The 22,075-nt window shown below is 33.0% G+C and overlaps 1 pseudogene; it reads left to right on the top strand.

Moving 5' to 3' along the window:
- Positions 1-3,104: 3,104 nt before the first annotated feature.
- LOC102725900 (ATP-dependent RNA helicase DDX3X-like) lies at positions 3,105-4,835 on the top strand (annotated as a pseudogene).
- The last annotated feature ends 17,240 nt before the right edge of the window (positions 4,836-22,075 follow it).

The following is a 22,075-nucleotide window of genomic DNA, read 5'->3' as shown; positions in this document are numbered from 1 at the left end:
TCTTGTAGAGAAAAATGCATTGACCTAGCAATCAGGTGTCTTGACATTCTCTCAAATCTGTCATAGATAGCAAGCTTAACATAGGCAATTCACCTCAATTTCTTCATCTGTAAAGTAACGGATCAGATGTATATTTTCGTAGTCTGCTTCTCCCCTCCCCTCTGCTCATGCTCTCTCTCTCTCACGCACTCTCTCTCTCCCTCAAAATAAATAAATAAAATCTTAAAAAAAAATAATCCACAGTGAATATGGTGGTACATACTAGAGAGTCTATTTTTTTCTATTTTTATATATGTTTCAATATAGCATGATTAAAAATAAATAATCAGAATATTTACATTAGAACAATGTTCCCTAATTGGTAACTACTGAAATTGGCAGATAAACAAACTATATTTATATAATTTTAGAAGAGAAGTTCAAATGATATAACCTTCAATATATACTTTAGCTTAAGTTTACATTCTGAACCCTCAACTCCCAAGTGAAATATCAAAACATTTTTCCTTAGGGTTATTTAAATGGATAACAAACATTCCCAAAACTGGGTAGTGTGGGATTTAATTAGAGAGATTAGTGGCCCCTTGGTCCCTTGAACTGAGTAGTTTGTTTCCCTGAAACTTAGAAAAATGAAAAACTAGGTCCTCAGGCTCTTATTCCTCAAATTATAAATATTCCCCAAACAAACATACTAGCTGAAAAGGAAAAAAAAAAGAAAAAAGAAAAAGAAAAAACAGAGATGATAAAAGTCTACATACTCTTCAAATACTTGCATTTCTAATCCCGTGGATAATTAGGCAACTGGTCCCATATTATCACTGAGTGGGAGGTGGTCAGTGAGGAAGGCTTCTAGGAATCTGCATATTGTCAAACTACTAATACTATTTCCCTCACAGTTCCCTGAATGAAAGCTATGTCACTAAGTACATATATATTTTTTCTAGTTATGACTTCTTAATCCTTTTAATCATTTCCCTCCTGCTCAGAAATAAAAGGAAACTATCTGATTTCCTAGGTAATGGCTATGCAGAGTTATTTAGATTTTATTATTAACATACAGTATATTAATCTATGCTGAAGAAAAACTGCAACAGTAATTAGGTTACTTAGGAGTTTTTAGGAATATCAGTAATTAGGAGTTTCATACACAGTCATATCCATCAATCAGCTCCATCTCTGAGCTATTGTATTCACTTAGTTTCATTAAATTTAGTTGTGAAAAACAGTAAAGTAATACAAGATTTTACCTTTTCTCTTCATTTCTATATACTATTAAAACAATTTACTGACGTTTATACAAGTCATCTATTGTTTTAGTCCATTTGGGCTGCAATAACAAAATACCACAGACTGGGCAGTTTATACACAATAGATATTTATTTCTCACAGTTCTGCTGGAATCTAGAATTCTGAGATTAGGGTGCTAGCATGGTCAAATAAGACAATTCTCCTTGTGTCCTCACATGGCAGAGGGGCTAGGGATCTCTTTGAAACCTCTTTTATATAGCATCAATCCCATTCACCAGGTTCCAGCTCCATGACTTGAGCACTTCTGAAAGGTCCCACCTATCAATGCCATCACCTCTGGGGGTTAGGATTCCAAGATATGAATTTTAGGGGGACAAAAACATTCAGACAATAGCATATGTCTTTACTCAAAAAGCTAGAGGTTTTGGGATTTGAATTATCATTTGCCTTTTAGTTTGCTTATAAGAAGGTTACCTTACTTCCTTGATTTACTTCTCAATATCTTTAGTATTCTACAATAATTGTTTTTTTGTTTTTTGTTTTTTGTTTTTCTGGCAAGGTTGTTATGAGATCAATTAGATTATTTAAATACCAAAATTTCAGCCATATATCAGGAACTCATTGATAGCAAAATTAGACTTTCCCTCTTTTTAATGACTTGTACTTCCCTTTTTAGCTTCAAAATTAAAGCAGTTAATATTAAATGTCTTTTAATTGTCCATTGATAAATTCTAAGTTATAAGACAGAAATTTTGTCTGTCTTATTTGTGTTGAAGCTCCTTCTTTCCCTCCCTCTTTCTTTATTTTGTATTGGGCACTGGATTAGTTGCATTGTATCTTGGGACCTGAAGAATTCTATATATAGAATAGGATTATGGAAATCTATTAACCTGTGGCTTTTATACATGTTGCATCTTACATGCAATATTTATTTATTTATTTATTTTTAAAGATATTTTTTATTTATTTATTTGACAGAGAGATAGGGAGCACAAGTAGGCAGAGCAGCAGGCAGAGGGAAAAGGAGAAGCAGGCTCTCTACTGAGCAGGGAGCCTGATGCGGGGCTCGATCCCAGGACTCTGGGATCATGACCTGAGCCGAAGGCAGCCACTTAACCAACTGAGCCATGCAGGCACCCCTTACATGCAATATTTAAAAGGAGGAGAATGAAAAGTTTGCGCAGCACTTGTCAACATTTAACCTTGAGTATGTCAAGAAATATGAGCCATTATGTTTGTTTGAACAATATACTCACAAATCCATATAGTTATAGTGATTCTAACTGCACATAATATTTGATACAAACCCATTTATGGTCATAATTGGAATTCAGAGCAATCTCTAAAATTATAGTTTTGATTTTGCACTACTACATTGTGCTACTTGCAAATCATTAAGTGAATTCATAGTTCTTTGCTTAGTAGCCAAAAACTTAATTAACTCCTTATTACAGAGAAAAGTATAGGCTATTAATCACACTGTAACGGAGAATAGAATAAACAAACAAAAAATTGTAAAATCTCAGTCTTTTCGATGAAATATATACAATATCGTTTACTCTAAAATAATAGCATGATTGGAGATTTATTGATTAAACAAATCTAAAGAGATGACTTTTAAATTAAATAATTTAAAATTCATTTAGAAACTATATAAAACATTAAAACATACCTATATCAAATAATTTGCTTAGCCATGCTTTATAATCGTTGGACAATAAAGTCCTAAAATTTTTTTTGAATCATATGTTGTTCAAAGATACTTCTTTCAAACATGGTCATATATATCTGGAGATCTCATTTGTTGGAACAACATTCTACACACTTTAGAGCTGTGGAGGAAGATTCTGAGTTCTCTGTATTCTTCAGGGATGGATCCTGTGGTGGTGGAAAATGAGCTCAAACTGAACCAGCAGTTTGCTAATGCACATCTGAATTCTACCGATAATCAGCATGGAGGAAGTACAGCCTGCAAAGGGTGCTATATTCCTCCTCCCTTAAGAAACAGAGAAGTTACTACAAGACTCTATGATAAAGACAGTTCATAATGAGTTCCAATAAAAGATACATACAACAGTTTTGAGGTTCATAGTGATTCAAGAGGAAAGTCTAGTTTCTCAGTGACTGTGGAAGTGGATGAAAGGAGAGGTTTGATGATCATGGACAAAGAGACTGATAGCATTGGCAGCCATGACTACAAAAGTGGCTCTGACAAATTTGAACATGGTGGAAAGAGTTGCTGGTGTGACAAATCAAATGAAGATGACTCGTCAAAACCACTCCCACCAAGTGAATGCGTGGAACAGAAACTCTTTTTGGAGATAAGACTAGATTTAATTGGAGAAATATGACATTCCAACTGAGGCAACAGGCAACAAATGTCTCCCACATGTTGAAAGTTTCAGTGATGTTGAGATGGGAGAAATCATCTTGGGAGACATTGAGCTTACTTGTTATACTCACCTGACTCCAATGTAGAAGGAAAAGACACTTGAAGGCTTTGACCCAAACAGGGTCTGTAAAAACTACAGCATTTCTCTTGCCCATCTTTTTTTTTTTTTTTAAAGATTTTATTTATTTATTTGACAGAGAGAGACACAGCGAGAGAGGGAACACAAGCAGGGGGAGTGGGAGAGGGAGAAGCAGGCTTCCCGCCGAGCAGGGAGCCCGATGCGGGGCTCGATCCCAGGACTCTGGGATCGTGACCTGAGCCGAAGGCAGACGCTTAACGACTGAGCCACCCAGGCGCCCCTCTCTTGCCCATCTTGAGTCAGATTTATTCTGATGGTCCAAGAGAGACTTTGAGAGCCATAAAAGAAAAGGGAAGGTTTGGGAGCTGCAAACAATATCCAGTTTCCTTGGTATTAGCACCAACAAGAGAATTGACAGTACTGATCTATGAGAAATCCAGAAAATTTTCATACCAATCTAGAGTTCATCTTCGGATTATTTATGGTGGTGCCGATATTGGTCAGCAGATCTGAGACTTAGAACATGGATACTACTTGTTAGTAGCCACTTTGGAGGCCTAGTAGATATGATGGAAAAAGGAAATATTGGATTAGACTTTTGCAAATACTTGGTGTTGAATAAAGCTGATAGAATGTTGGATATGAAGTTTGAAGCTCAGATATGTGGAATACTTGAACAAAATAGCATGTCACCAAAGGAAGTTCACCACACCATGATGTTTACTGCTACTTACCCTATAGAAATAAAGATGTTTGCTCATGATTTCTTGAATGAATATATCTTCTTGGCTGTGGGAAGATTGGTTCTACCTCTGAGGATATGACACAGAAGGAGTCAGACAAATGATAATTTCTGCTTGACTTTCAACGGTCAAGGATTCACTGACCTTAGTGTTTGTGGCGAACAAAAAGGGTGAAGATTCTCTGGAGGATTTCTTATACCAGGAAGGAGATGCTTGTATCAGTATCCATGGAAAACAATCTTAGAGAGACAGAGAAGAGCCTTCGTCTGTTCCTCTCAGGCAAAAAAGCCCAATTCTAGTGGCTATAGCAATAGCATAAAGAGGACTAGACATTTCAAATATGAAACAACTTGTCAATATTGACTTGCAATGATAATGAAGAAATGTACATCACATTGGCTATACTCACAACAAATTACCCACTGTGCTATTCCACTGACTTTTTCTTTAAGGGAGCTGAACCTCACAAGAAGAGATGAGAAGAGTGATCAGAAGCCCTCTTCAGAGATAGTTTGAAGACTTCCATTGTTGTAATTTAGAGTAACTGCCCTCTTGCCTACCCCTATCCCAAGCTGTATTTATAATTTTGTAACAGGATTATCTGTTTGTTAATGTACTGTGCCTTTAACTTTTTATTTTGAAGTCCTGTTGGCTCGGTAATGCTCAAGATATCACTTGTATTGACAAAACAAATTGAATGAATGTAGACTAAAATTTAAAAAAATTCTGTACATTTTAAACTTAAGTACACATTTACACACAAAACTTGATTCTCTTCTAAGTACTTAAGGAATACACTGACTTTATTATAGTAAGCCTCTTTCTAAAGGTTATTTGACTTCCCAAATACGTCGTTACAGAGAACAGCAGATACATGTTTTCCAGATTAAAATATTGAGATGGCAAGGCCACCCTTTCTCCTTAATATAAGAATGTGTTTTGCCTTATGATTATAAGGAGACCTGATTCTAATGAAGCAAATGTCAGACATAAGGGGGATGTGGAAAATTACTAGAGACTCAGTGTGTCCTGATGAATCTATCCAGTACAGGAAAATTAAACAGTACCTGATTACTGTTTGCTAAGACTGGGCTCATCTGTGCACACATTTAATTTATGGTTTTAATTTACCTTTAATGTAAAATATAACTTCCAAGGTTTTAATATATCACTTCTCCTTAATAAATCTGTCATGAATGTGAGTTAGTCTTATATAATTTTTAGAAGCAATCTTGGAGTCTAAGAAAAATTCAACTAAATCACAGATTTTAATGTTTGCTATATATAAAAAATATGCCTGCAATAATATTTCAGTATTTAGTGGTGACATTTGCATTGAATGGAAAAAAGCAAAAGATTAAAAAAAGAATTTAGAATTTTCTATATTAGCATATTTTAGTAAGGTAGGATGTATGAATCTTGAAATGGCTAATCTTCTGGATATTCAATTTCAAGTGATTGGTGTTTACCGAAAAGAGCTCAAGGAGCATAATTTAGGAGGATGAAAAGAAATGAGATATTATTGTGAGACTCAAGGACAGAAGTTAAAACTCTTAATCATGAGCTAAAAGTTCACCGATATCTGCTTATTCTGATCACATACGCCATATTAACCACACTGAGAGCTATTAATGATTTTCAAAAATCCCTCCTTTAGAATGGCACGTCAAAAATATTTTAGCTTTAGTTTATACTTTAAATATTTAACAAAATACTACACAAACTGGAAGTTAAGACAAAGCAAAGAGGAAAGAAAGAAAGAAAGCCTCATGCACAGTGGTCAGTATGCTTTCTTGGCTTATCTTGCTCTGTATCATGAATAAGATTAGAAATGTAATTTTTTTACCCAGCTTTTATTTTTATTTATTGGTCACGCATGTCTGGGATATACAACACATCATTCTTCTGCTGAAATTTGTCCTTTTCTTGGTTCATATTAGAAAGCAAACGCATAATTTTCCATTATATAAAGCTGGGGAGTGGGAAATCTAAAATTGAAAACTCTTTTTTTACTTACTTTCTTTTTAGTTCGAATGGAAAAGTGTCTAAAGAAACTTGACTTAATTTGAGTACTAAGAGAAAAAATTGGAGTTCGTGCCAAAGGCCTGAGAGAAGGTCATACATAAATTCCACTGCCTGGCTGAGAGCAGAGGGCTGGCCAACACTGGCACTCAGCACAGGTTCACGCTGAAATGACCAAGGGCATTACAGGCTACACTTTGGTAATCAATTTGATAAACTTCGTTACGTTAAGTTAGTACATAACTGTTCCCTTAATAATTATAGTGTAGTGTTAGGTAAACTCAAAAAGTACTAATAGACAAAAACAATTCTTCCCAATTGCACGTGTTTACTTTAATATATATTCTGCCAAGGTCGTAACTTTTTCTATGAATTTGAGAGCTCAATAGACTTTACTTGTTGAATTATGGCTGAACTAATGATACAACTTTGAGCTTCAGGATACATTTTCCACTTACCAAGAAATAATATAAAAATTAATAAAAATACATAAAGAAGAAAAACTACTTGGGCATCTCATGAAGGGACAGTATAGAGCTATAGTTAAGGATACAGACCATTTGGGTGTGAATCTTAGCTCTCTTCTCCCTTCTATATGAACTTGGGCAAGTTACATAATATTCCTGTGTTTCAGTTTCCTCATTTGTAAAAGGAAGATAATATCTACTTCACTAGATTATTGTGGAGATTAAACAAATTAATATGTCTGGAGAGCTGAGAATAGACCCAGGTATATTATAAATGTGTGGTAACAAGATATGACATATTCCCTTATTGCAGCAAACATTCTATTTCCCTAACGATTGGTCACTGACTGATTATATTCTCTCTTTCTAAGTTACTGATTTTAGTTCCTATCTTATTTATCTATAATTTTAATTTGTTTCCTTTTTTACATTCAGATTTTAAAAAAATATAGATCTGGGGCGCCTGGGTGGCTCAGTCGTTAAGCGTCTGCCTTCGGCTCAGGTTATGATCCCAGGGTCCTGGGATCGAGCCCCACATCCGGGCTCCCTGCTCAGCGGGGAGCCTGCTTCTCCCTCTCCCACTCCCCCTGCTTGTGTTCCCTCTCTCGCTGTGTCTCTCTCTGTCAAATAAATAAATAAACTATGTCCCATATTTGGTAAAACTATTTTGGTTCTTGATAGTGAAATAAGTTCTTCAGAAGATTCATATCTGTGCAACTTTCATGCCTAGGTAAAGATGGTAGTACCTTGCTGTCCTGCATTATGATTGCTATACACAAAGTTTTACAAATTTCAACCAGAAATTTTTAAGCAAAGGGCCACAGCTTATATTTTAAGAGAAATTATCTTCTGAAATCCTAACTCTACTCCTATTTGGTGATCCCAGCTGGATTTCTTTTCACTTGAAATTCTAGCCTACAGCTCTAAGCAGTTTGGTCCTTGCTGATTCTCCCTGGGTCCCATGGCGACCCCTTTAGTCTTCCTGAATCAATAGTGCTTCTTAAGCAGAGAAAATAAAGCTCCAGGCCAAAATAAGATAGAAAGAGCAAAGAAAAAAAAATAATAAAGAACCATCACAGCTTTCTCTCATATGATTCCTTTAGCATCATTCACTAAAGGCCACATACTCAGTTTTTTAAAGTCAGAGAATCATGATAGGAAGAAAAAAAATCAATATAATCTCCTTTTCATTGTAAGTAAGATATTATTCAACCTCTTTCCAATGACTGCTGGTCTATTTTGTAAATACATTTTTGTGGTGTTTTTATTATGCCATAGTCTTTTCTCAGTACCCTTTTTTTGTATGTCTCTCATAATAAGTAGTCCCCTCTACTACCTTAAAGAGACAGGGGTGCTTTTGGTGAATTTGGGGCCAATTTGTATTTTGCCTTCTCTCATCATCTCATTTCCATGACAGTTTTTGTATTTTAGTAATATCTATTATTGCTGTAGATAAGTAAGATACTGCCCAAAGCACATCTTATGATTGGCAAAATATGGTATCTAAAATGTGATATTTTAGAATTATTATATATTGATATTAGGGTATAATTATGAAATGATAGGCCTGAACAATTATGGTGGTATCTTGGTCTAAGGTAATGGCAATATAGTTTGAAGAAAGAAAAGGTTTTATATTATTAGTAGAATGAATACTATTTTGAGAGGGGAGGAGGGTGGAAGGATGCATTAGCCTTGTGATGGGTATTAAAGAGGGCACGTTCTGCATGGAGCACTGGGTGTTATACACAAACAATGAATCGTGGAACACTACATCAAAAACTAATGATGTAATGTATGGTGATTAACATAACAATACAAAATTTAAAAAAGAATGAATACTATTTGATTAAATGAATACTAATAAATTAAAAATGGACTATAAACAAAAATGAATGTTAGTTCTGGTTTAAGAAACTTGATGGACAGGGTGGGGAAATCAGGTTACCTCAGTAACCCATAAAAATATGCACATTTAAAGCTTAGTGAAGTCTTAAGAGAGAAACACGTTTGCCTAATTTGGTCTAAAACTGGCATTTAAACTAGAATTTAAATAAAAACTTGAAAAATCAAAAAAAGGAAAGGTTTTTAAGAAGTGCAGAGTGAATTATATTCCTGTATATTAATAAGTAATTAAATACCTGTAATGCAGTCAGAGTCACAATATCCTATTTATGCCAGGCCAAAAACCACAATTCATTGTTAAAATATCCAATTGTGGAATAAAAGAATCTGCTTTGACCTTGGTCTTTGAGCTATAAATTAATCATTTTTTAGAATTAGAAAGTAATCATTAATAAGCAGCATTTTATCTCCTCTTCAGAGTAAAACATCTTAGTTCTTTTTTATGTGATAATATTAGTGTTTAAAAATAATAACTGTCAATAAGTATCCTTGAATGTATTTAGCAGTGTTAAAAGAAATATAAAAAAAATTTTGATCTTGACATTCCTCTCTAGCAGTTGAGTTTTTGGTATAGACTATAGAGTTTTCACAAATAAATGCTATAAATAAAGTAGAAACAGATGAACTTGCCTAAGAAGAGAGAATGGGCAGAAATGAGCAGGTGCCCAGAACTTGGACTCAATGACTGCACCAATTAGTGATCAGGTACATGCTGTCTTAAATATGATTCAAATTTGGAGGGTTTTCAGGTCTTACCATTTTAAGGAATCAAAGCTCTGAATTCCAACCAATTTACAGAATTAGTTCATTATATTTGAATATTGCCTTTTTTTAAAGATTTTATTTATTTATTTGAGAGAGAGAGAGAGTGCACAAGCAGGGGAAGGGGCAGAGGGAGAGGGAGAAGCCAACTCCCCACTGAGCAGGGAGCCCAATGTGGGACTCAATCCCAGGACCCTGGGATCATGACCTGAGCTGAAGACACTTAACCAACCATCCAGGCACCCCGCCATTTTTTTTTTTTTGAAATAATGATCAGGTTGATTTCATATTATAGCAATCAATATTTATTTCATCTTTGCTTAATTTGAGGTTTTTCACTACCATGAAACAATTTGTACTATTTAACACTTTTTGTAGGTTCAGAGCATGCAATTATGAGCAGAGATACTACTTGATATGTGTTTATAAAGTGTTAGATTTTTAGATATTTTAAGATGTACTTAATATAAAATACATTTATTATTTAATATAAAATAGATTTAATGATAAAACTACTTAAGCTTTGCTATCAGCAGCAATTAGATAACCAGATACTGTTTTATTTGCATGTTAAAGAGATTAATAAAAAAATCCACATAACATAATTTGAGGGAAATTTCCAGCAAAATTCCATATTCTCCTCACAGTTATGCTGAGGGATACTGAAAGATTGTCAATAGTGAGTAAGAAGGAAAATATATCCATAATGTTTGAGGGGATGGTAATAACGCAGGATAGACCTGAAGTAGAAGATATATTTATGTTACAGGGTAGGTTATTAAACAGTCTCCTTTTGGAATGAAATGAATGGTTATTCCAGAAATTCTCTAGCTAGTTCCATGTCACTCATGGAAACTTGAAATCCTCAGCCTTTACTGGGAGTTCTGTTTAATTTTCATAGAATCATCCAAAATAAATATTCATGAAAATCGGGATTAAAAAAAGAAGATATTTCCAAGGTTCTAATAATGCGGGGACAAGAGTGGGAATTGGGTTGTAGTTCTCTGTGTGTCCTTCCTCATTTCCTGTCATGGAAAAGGAGACTTTAAAAATAGGGCTCCAACATTTGAATTTCTCTATGTAGCAAAGGTAGTGTCATATAATTCAGTGCTTTCTTGTACCAATCTTTCACATTTAGCTGGTCATAGAATTTCCATAGTTAATTTTAGGAAGACAAAAATATAGGTCAAAGTCAAATCTAAACTACAGTTCTATATAATCACCATTACCTATTCTTCTGGTTCTACCTGGGCTTACTTCATTGGGTTTCATGGCGTTTACGTTTTGCTTCTTGATATTAGAGAGGGGAACAGATCGATGAGTTTTGTATCCAGATGACAAACACTCCCAGATAGGAAAAACCATATATCCACTGACTTTCTACCTTTTAGACCATATTTGACTTTCTTTAATATTTAGGGATTCCTCTATTTCAGATACATCTGACTGATAACCTTTAAACTTTTATTTGAAAATCAATAATTATTATACATATTGCTCTGATGCAGGGCATTCTGGAATATGGTAAAATGATAGTTGGTTACTTGGCTACTGTTTTAGTAATATTCCTCATTTTCTTTTAATAGCAAATAGCTTTTTGACGATTTTTAAAAAAGATTTTATTTATATATTTGACAGAGAGAGCACAAGCAGGGGAACAGCAGTGGGAGCTGCAGAGGGAAAGGGAGAGGCAGGCTCCCTACTGAGCAGGGACCCCTCCCCCCCCCCCGATGCAGGACTCGATCCCAGGACCCTGGGATCATGACCGGAGCTGAAGGCAGATGCTTAACTGACTGGGCCACCCAGGTGCCCCACTTATTGATGATTTAATTTGGAAAAAAAGGACCAATGCAGGAAACACTGAAAATCGGCCCTGAGTTATAAAATGGATGAACATTTTACTAATCTTTAATCACATGAAAGTGATATCAGATTACATGATTAATAGAACACTTCAGCAAAATTCCTCAAAACTCTTCAGTGAAGGAAGTCAATTCACAAAAGAAAGTCTCACTTACTAAAAATATAAGTTATAGCTTAGCTATTTTGAATGTGTGTATGTGGGTGTAGAGGTCTCTGTGTATGTGTTTTCTAAATTTCGGTAGGTAATGATAATTGTAACGAATGTACTATTAAAGAAATAAGAGACATGTTCAAGTAAAATTGGAAATGAGTGCTCTGCTTAAAATCTCAATCATAAATTTTATTTTTCTGATATCCCAAAGAAAATTCAATTTCTTAACATCTTGTTACATATGTTACTGTTATATATATTCACACTTATTTATCTGTTTAGCTCCACACAAATTGGATAACTGTGCACATATTATTTTTTGCCCTTTGTTTTTCACTAGTCTGTTATGACCTTTAACACTAATATATTTAAGTATACATGTAATGATTACACAGTACCAGAGCACGTTCCTCGGGGGGAAAAAATCTATTACCACAAAAATAAGTCTGTTATTTCATTTGTAAATAGGATTTATTCTATTATGGATCATATCATAGAGGGCTTCATAAAATAAGTAAAAGTATGTACTAAAGCAGAGGATCTGTGTTTGCCAAATTAATTTTGTGCTTGAGATTCTTCTTTCTAAAAGGCTATGATATACTAACTGGAAGAATTATAATTCCATATCCTAGAAAATTATATCTACACAGGAATATATATATATATTAATATTATGCATATTATGTATATTATTACTGGAAATTAAATATCTTATAATTTTACTTATCAAAATAACAGACACTATGTGTTAACTAACTAGAATTTAAATAAAAATTTGAAAAAGAAGAAAAAATAACAGATTATTCCTTATGTAATAGAAATTATATCAGTTTTTAAAATTCCATAAGTTTTATTCTACTCTTTTAGCATAATTATTTTTGTTTCATTCTATGAATTAAGTTAATACTTATCCATTATTCTTTTGCTGTTTAAATTTCCAAGTCATTAGATTTTATTTGTTTGGTATACTAATTCATTGTACTGAAATTTTGATCTTGACAAATTTTAGAGAAGAACACATCAAGTCTTATTTTCAAAAAATTTTCTGTTGGAATTATGTGTAAGTGCCATCATTGCTGGTACAGAATTCTCAATTATACCTTTTCCACTCAATACTTTAAGGAAGGTTTTCCATTGTTTTTTGACAATGCATTTTGAGGTCAGATTAATTGTTTCTTTCTCGTTGTCTTATTTCTCCCTTTTATATTAGGACTTACTTTGCCACTGAAAATCTCTACATTCATGAAGATATTTCTTTCTTTCTTTCTTTCTTTCTTTCTTTCTTTCTTTCTTTCTTTCTTTCTTTCTTTCTTCTTTCTTTCTTTTTTTTTAGTTATTCTTGATTGGTAAATAGTGAACAACTCTTTCTTTGCATATTAAGAATTTCATATAGCTCTGAAAAATGTGTCTTGTGGCATATCTTCACTTTTTGAAAATTTTGTGTTAGCTCCTTACTTTTATATTGCCTTGTATGTCATTCATATGAAAGATATTTTCAACTTATTTTTGTTGTTGTTGTGTATAGTTTGGAATGTGGTTGATTTTCTGAAGGTACATTTCTATAGCGCCAAATTTGCATTTCCCTTCACCTAATGCTAATTTCTTATTTGGCTGCATCATTTATGCTATTGTCTTTTTTCACTTCCATTTGAGCCATCTCTTATCATCTTACTTTTCATTTGATATTTCATGAAATTTATAGAACTATTTAAATGATTAAATTAATGCCCTTTAAATAATGCCTTTTTAACTATATCAATGAACACATTATATCTGTAAAGTGGCTCTATGGTTTACTATTTCTTTCTAGTATATTTTGTTAGAAAAATTACCAAATTTCCTCCATTTCCAGCTTCTTTATTGAATAGAGCCTCATTTCCTCCTATTATGACTAATTATCCTACCCATTTCCCTTTACAGGGGATGACAAATGGTTCAGTTTTTCTATAGTCAGTGATATTATTACTGATTTAGCAATACTTTACAATTCTTGTTCAGAACTGCAAGAAAAAGTTCTGTTACTGCTTTATTAAAGCAAAAACAAAAGCAAGTATTTTAGAGGTGTAAACCTAATGGTGCAGAAGAAATGATGTCCTTTTAGATGTAATAAAGCATCTACTTTCTACTTGGGTTGAGGAACTAGTCAGCACCCATGGAAGAATCAACCTTCATTTACTAAAATTAAGTGTACCTCTCAAACCCTATTGGAACTCATGAATCAGAACAATAGGCATATGTAAAATATAAAAATGAAAAATTGAAATTAGGTCTTTGGTAGGTTTAGAACTCTTTGTAAAATTTCTTGCAATGCTTCTTTAATTAAATCATCCCATTGAAATTATTGAATACAATTATTTTAGGTATATTCAAAAGAAATATAATCAACAGACATATCTTTTTAGATACTATAATGTATTTCACTTGAAAAATATCAATGTAAAAGTAGTGATAATAGTTTTGATGTCGACTTTTTCACACCAAGTTTTTTTCATGCAGAGGTAGCAGTAATCAGAATATATTTTTGAGAATGTGAGGGAAATAAGTTTTTATTTATTCTACATAAGCTAAGGGAAACTAAATATTTTATGTTCCTTTTTAATGTGGAAAGAGGAAAATTATTTAAGTACAAAGAACAATGATATCTTCCCACAGAAGTTACTCTAGAATACATGTAACCAATATTTGGGTCAAAATATCACTCAGGGGATAGGAGAAGCAAGCAAATGAAAATAATTCTCTGAAATTAACTAAAAACAAATATTTACTATTCCAGGCTATGTGAAACAAAGTAGAAAGATGGAAACAATTACGGGTGATGTTCTGTAAATAATGTCTTTGAGAAGACTTTGGCATGTGTTTCTGCATAATTTGGAAAGCTCATCAAATACAAAGCACCATTTTTATTTAAAGACAAATTTATTTTTAAAGACTTAGAGTCTTTTTAAGTTGTGTACTTGAAATAAAAAAATATAATATTGCTGTGAATGCCTAAGGTATATCAATAAAACATTATATGAATTTTAAAAAAATATTGTATTAAAGCCAATTATTCCTAGATGTTAAAAATTCATAACAATACATTTCCTCATGACGTTTTTCTTGAAGAAAACAATCAAACAGCTAAGAATACATAAGAAGTAAAGACATTTATATTTACCTTGAGAATCATCAGAATATCTGATCCTTTATATCTTTGTTTATTTCAGGATCTTAGAGGAACTTAACTAAAATAAAAATTGATGGCCTGCAGCTATTACATATGGTTGTATATTTGAAATAATTCATGAGATTCCACACTGTATACTCATATAAGACTTTAATAAAACAAAAGTTATAGAACAGCAGGATAAATAAAACACAAGCACCCATCAGAGATGTCTAAGAATTCCAAATATAGCTGCCAAGATTCTTTTTGTTACACAAAACATGTTTCATCTTTGGATAATGATTTGGATCATGAACCATCAGGATATGTATGAAATATCTTGGACTCAGGGAACCCAGTGGCTCATCTGAGGAGAGAGATTTTATACATTTCTGGTCACATAACCTATACCAGACTACTAGACCAAGATCAAAAACAGAAACCAAGAGACTATAAGAGAAACCAGGTACAAATTGTCCATCTGGACACTTTGCGTAAACAATTCTGATATGTTGGTACAGGTTGCCCCTTGTCTGTTTTGGACCGGGGATATATTAGTCAGTAGTTAGTGATTCAACTTTGCCAATGATCAGTCAGGACTGATCCAAGCATCTCCGAATATAAATGCAGAGCTTCAACAGACCAGCTAAAATTAACCTTTTACTTACAAAACGAAGAATCATGTGAAGATATTGGTAACATGACATCTCTCAAGGTGAAGGACATAAGCCACATCCACTCAAGGTTCACAAGTAGAAGGTTCTGATATTGTCTAGGAGTTTTAACTCTGCTTTTACAAAAAAAGACCATAACTTCAGCATCCTTATAATTAAATCAAATATTATAAATTTTTTAGATTATATCCATAGAGAATGGGAAAGATGTGCTCTTCTTTCCCAATCTTCACTTGTTCATGGAGTTGTCCTATAATTGACCTTAAGCAAACATACTTCAGTATTTAACAAAGGTCTCATAAAGAAATAGTTGGTAAATAAAATAGTAAAATACTGGATATCTACAACTATTCTAAATAAAAAAAGAATCTGTATAAAGGAAGAGAGCACACTTGAAAAATTCTGTATGTTTACTGATATTCTAAACTTGAACTATTGTCATTACTTGAGAATATCAATGAACATACAGAATACTGGTACTAATTACATAAAGACATAATGAATAATCCAAGAATCCTTGAAAGGAAAGTAGAATGGGTTACATAATTAATCTTTGTTTTTTTTACCACTATTTTATATGACTTAAGGGTCATATGAGATAATGTAGATACTTTACTACTTAACCCAAGTATTGCTTACCACATAGCACATTTAAAGTGGTAACTACTATCATAATATTGGAGGCAAAATTTCAACCTTCAGAAGATATTTTTGCAATGGGAATATAGAAATGAAGCCTCTATGCAAAAATGTTTTATAATTTATTAGTCATAATGTATGGATAAAAATAAAAGGGACTAAAAAGAAAGATTTCAACCTCGAGAAGCCCTCAATATGGTAGGAAAAGGAAAACTCATCAAAGGGGTCATTGTAAAAGATACAGAGCTAAAATATTGTCGAAAGCATGAAATTACACAGAAGTTAGAGGAAGGTATTTTTTCTTAAAAATTGTTTTAACTGAAGTATAGTTAATATATAATATTAAATTAGTCTCAGGTGTATAACATAGTGATTTAATTATATATTATGAAATGCTCACCATAAGTGTGTTACAGTATTATTGCCTATACTTTCAGTTATAAAATAAATATGTAAAGGAAGGTATTTTAAAGAATGATAAAGTAATCTGCAAGTTCTAATCTGGCCAAGAGTCACAGAAAGTTAGGATGTTCTGTTACTTACAATTTATTTTAGTTGGAGTGACTTTTCTTTCCAGACCAAGAAATCACACTGAGGGGTGCCTGGGTGGCTCAGTTGGTTAGGCATCTGCCATAGGTTCAGGTCATGATCTCAGGGTCCTGGGATCAAGCCCCACATCTGTGGGAGCCTGCTTCTTCCTCTCCCTCTGCCCCTTTTTCCTGCTTGTTCTCTCTCTCTCTCAAATAAATAAAATCTTAAAAAAAAAAAAAGGAATCACACTGAAAAAACATTACTGTGATGTACAGTACTTTAAATGAAGATAGGTGAAAATAATTAAACATTAATATTTGGTTTAATATTATTATTCTTTTTTAAAGATTTATTTATTTTAGAGACAGAGAGAGAGCAAGCATGGGGGAGGGGTAGAAGAAGAGAGAGAATCCTGAAGCAGATGCCCTGCTGAGTGCAGAGCCTGATGCAGGGCTCAATCCCACGACCCTGAGATCCTGACCTGAGCTGGAACCAAGAATCAGCCATTTAACTGACTTAGTCACCCAGGCACCCCAAGATTGTAGTTCTGTATGCTTAAATATAGAAAAATAGATATCTATGTGATATTTTTATCCTTTAAGTTTCTGCTTAATAACTGTCAGCCTTGGACTTTTTATATCATATGCTCGTGCTATACTGTTTTTCATTTACTAAAATCAAAGAGCTATGGCATGCTTATTAGGAACAAAATGGTCTACTTAACATATCTTTGGTTTTGGTCCTCCAGAAACTCTTACCCAATTATTATTACTGGGGAATTTTTCTTCTCCAATGCCAAGTAATTGCTAATTTTTTTCTTGCTCTCATATTCTCAAATATTACTCGATGTTTTGTAGTCATATAGAACATCCTATTAAATGCGTTTGCCAGCTATAGGTACTCAAATTTAATTTTACCCAATGCATCATGAATGCCATCTTTTTAGAACAGTGGTTTTTAAACTCTAGCATCCAGGAAAATAACAGGGAAGATTTGTTAAAACACGGATTGCTGGTTCTTGCTCCAGAGTTTCCACTTCAGTAGATTTGAGGTTGGCCCAAGAATTTACATTTCTAAGAATTCCCTAAGTGATGTAGGTGTTACACCTGACATTGGTGAGGGACTCGGTGTTTTAGACTATGGTTTACACCTGTTTTCATTCTCGTGGTTCTAGAATATGAGAGAACAATAAAATTAACATTTTGCCTTTAGCAAAACATGTGTTGGAAGATCCATCTCGAACAAAATATTGAGGCTTTTTCCTGTCATGTAATGGAAAACTTGAGCCGCCACCAGCATTCCCAGCTGTTTAAAATAAATTCATTCAGCTGCCCACTTCATAGAACAAAATCTTTCCTGGAAATGTCATCACTAACACATGTAGAGAAAAATTACATTTGCCTAATTATATCAATCTCCTGGAACGAAAGTAAAAGTCTCACAGAATTAGCGAATACGAGTTGTTTAGATTTAAGAACAAAATATAAATTGCTTGTTTTTTAGAAAAGGAAAAGTATAACAGATTAGAGAATTCTATGACATGTTAGCTTATTAAATATTTTTAAATTGTATTGCAGTTATTGATGTGATCAGACTTTTAAAAATTAACATGTGTTTCCAGAAATTTTGAAAATATAGTTTTATAAATATACTTAATACACAATGTATGTATCTAAATTTTTATATGCTAGCTATAGAATGTAAAGAAGGTATCTTGTCCTTAATCCTTAAGTTCTTCAAGCATTAGATAATACAACATATACTGTGACATTTGTAAGATATCAATATTTAGTAACAGGATATAGAATTTCAAATGTCTACATGTATATGTGCAGTTCTGGAAAACACATGTAATGATTACAAAGTGATGAATATATATTATTCATCTATGGGGATAAATTAATTGCTATGAAAGTTTAATACCCAATTCTACAATATGCTTTGAATTAGAAAATGACTGAAGAAAATGAGAACTGGGGGATTAATATGTGAGAACAGAGACCCTAATCATATGGGACAAAGTTCTTTATAATTTTGTTTTATTATGTTAAATGTAATAATTCTGTCAGAAATAGGATTATATATGTTTGTATCAGCATATAAAGTGGACTTTGGGCAATATCATTGATTTGAAATTCATCAGAAATGTGAATAATGAACTCCAGTTACTTTCCCCATAGCATAGCACATCAATATCATGTATGATTTATAATTTTTATTACTATCTGTAGGAGCAGACACTTTAGCCCCTGATGACATACTGTGTTCTTGGTATTGTTGCTTTCAGTGGCAGAGATGCATTATCACTACGATCATTTGAAAAATTAGATCTGAATTAAATATCTTTAATTAAATATCTTTAAATAAATAAGACATTATCTTAACTAAGATTTTTCTTGATAATGGAAGGAAACATTTCAACAAATCTCTTCCTTAAGACAGTTGTGCATTTGTTTTCTCTTTATCAAAAATAAGTTAAGAAAATATAAAGTTGTCCTCTAAGATTATAACTTATTAAATAAAACAAAATTAAGTATATATAGATGGGTGTTACTAAATTTGGCACATACTGCCTATTCCATTTAAATAAAGAAAATACAGAGATAGAATTAATTATGTATTTTCTCCTAGTATTATCACTAATTCTGTGTTTTGATCATAGAAACTTTAAGCTTGTGTATTATTTTCATAATAACCATTTTGACAAGTATCTGGACTTTATGAAGGAAAATGCATAATTTGGGGTAGGTGATTGTTTTGTTTTGTTTTCTAGCTCGACAACAGAGAAGAAAAGTAATACATATTGAGTAGTTATTATGTGGCAGGAATTCTACAATCTTTTTTTTAAATATTTATTTATTTATTTATTTTAGAATGTGGGGGGGAGAGAGAGAGAGAGAGACCATGAGTGGGGGGAGGGGCAGCGGGAGAGAGAGAATCTCTCAAGTAGACTCTGTGCTGAGGGCAGAGCCCCAAGTGGGCTCCATATCTTGACCCTGAGATCCTGACCTGAGCTGAAACCAAAAGTTGGATGCTCAACCAACTGAGCAACCCAGATGCCCCTACAATCTTTTAAAGAGACCAAATATTCTTAATTTTACTAAGCATTGGCAAATGTAATTAATAGTGAGCATCTGGGGACCTGTGATTGACACATTGAGGAAAAGAGATAGATTTACCTGCTTTACAAATTTCCTTAGGCCTACAGCAAGCATTCCCTTTCTAACTAATAAAATAACTCCCGTTGACCAAATGTTTTCTAAAATATATTTATTTGTCATAAAATATTTCGATAAGAATTTTAACAGAAATAAACAAATGATTTTTTGTCTACTTAAGATCCATTTGGATAGATCCAAATTCAAGGTTAATGATACAGAGTATTTTGCAGGACACAAGACCCTTCATTTTTAAGTGCATACTTTAGGATCTCTGATTATCTGTTTTTGTTTTTCAAAAAAGAAAAGAAAAACAGGCCTCCCCCCGAATACCATTTTACTGTTAACTAAATGTGTTTCTATGTAAAATTATCTTCAAGTGATGTTTTTAAATTCTTTGGTATCAATAGATTTTTTAAGAAGATAATTTACTGTTTAGAAGTTCCTCAATTAGCAAAGCTCAGTGAATGATATATTTCCAGTATTTTTTCTTGGAGATACAATCAAGAATTGAACATACAATCCTAAACAGAATATTAACAAATTGAATCCAACAATGGACAAAAAAAGAATTATATACCTTGACCATATGGGATTTCTCCCATTTATGTAAGGATGGTTCAACATTTGAAAATTATTTAATGTAATCAATCACATCAGCAGACCAAAATAGAAAAATCACATGATCATATCAGTAGATACAGGGAAAGGATTTGACAAAATACAACACCCATTCATAATAAAAATACTCGATAAACTAGGAAAAAAGGGAAGTTCTTCAACTTGATAAAGAATTTCTACAAAAAATCTATAACTAACATTAGACTTAGTGGTGAGAAATGTGAAGCTTTCCCACCGAGATCAGTTACAAAGCAAGGATGTCACCTCTCACCACTACTTTTCAACATGTAGTGGAAGTTCTAGCTAATGCAGTAACACAAGAGAAGGAAAGAAAAGGTATACGGATTTGGAAGGAAGGCATAAAATTGTCTTTGTTTACAGATGATATGATTTCCTATGTAAAAAAGTGAAAGAATCATTTTTTTTTTCTTTTTTACTGGAACAAATAAGCAATTATAGCAAGGTGCAGAATACAAGGTTAATATATAACAAGCAATCTTTTTCTTATATGCCAGCAATGAACAAGTGGAATTTGAATTTAAAATAATGATTGTATTTACATTAGCATCCCCAAAATGAAATATTTTGGTATAAATCTAACAAAATATGTAGAAGATCTATATGAGGAAAACTAGAAAATTCCAATGAACAAAATCAAAGAAGAGTTAAATAAATGGGGAGATATTCCATGTTCATGAATAAGAAGACTCAATATTATCAAGATGTCAGTTCTTCCCAGCCTGATCTACAGATTCAATGCAATGCCAATCAAAACACCAAGTTAAAGTTTGATATTGAGAGAGACAAATGACCCAGAATAACCAACACAGTATTGAAGTAGGACAAAGTTGAAGAACTGATGCTACCCAACTTCAAGACTTACTATAAAGCTACAGCAATCAACTAATCAAGATAGTGTCAATTGATAAAATAATAGACAACTAGGTCAATGGAACAGGACAGAGAACCTGAAGAAAAACCACATGAATATAGCCAGCTGATATTTCAAAAGGAGTAAAGGCAACACAGTGGAGCATAGATAGTCTTGTCAACAAAAGGTGTTAGAACAACTAGACATCCATATGCAGAAAACAGAACGTAGACACACACCTACACTCTTCACAAAATTAACTCAGAGTACATCACACACCTAAATATGAAACACAGAGTTATAAAACTCCTAGAGGATACATAGGAGAAAATCTAGATGACTTTGAGTATGGTGATAGTTTTTTAGATATAACACAAAAAGCATGATACATGAAAGCAATAATTGATGAGATAAATTTTATTAAAATTAAAAACTTCTTTGTGAAAGACCATGCCAGGAGAATTGGAAGAAAAGCCACAGACTGGCACAGAATATTTGCAGAAGACACATCTGGTAAAGGACTGTTATTCAAAATATTTAAGAACTCTAAAAACTCAACAATAAGAAAACAAGCAACCTGATTTAAAAATGAGTCAAATCCATTAACAGGCACCTCACCAAAGAAGAGCAGCTAGCAAATAAGTGTATGAAAAGACACCCAGCATCATATGTCATTATGGAAAGGCAAATTAAACTGGCAATGTGATTAATACCACTAGGCATCTATTAGAATGCCCCAAATTTGGAACACTGACAACACCAAATCGTGGCAAAGATGTGGGGAAAAAGGAAATCTCATTCATT

This window comes from Leptonychotes weddellii, chromosome 3, assembly GCF_054177405.1.
Source record: "Leptonychotes weddellii isolate Sample4059 chromosome 3, ASM5417740v2, whole genome shotgun sequence".
Classification (NCBI taxonomy): domain Eukaryota; kingdom Metazoa; phylum Chordata; class Mammalia; order Carnivora; family Phocidae; genus Leptonychotes; species Leptonychotes weddellii.
This window is presented reverse-complemented; position numbering and strand designations above follow the sequence as displayed.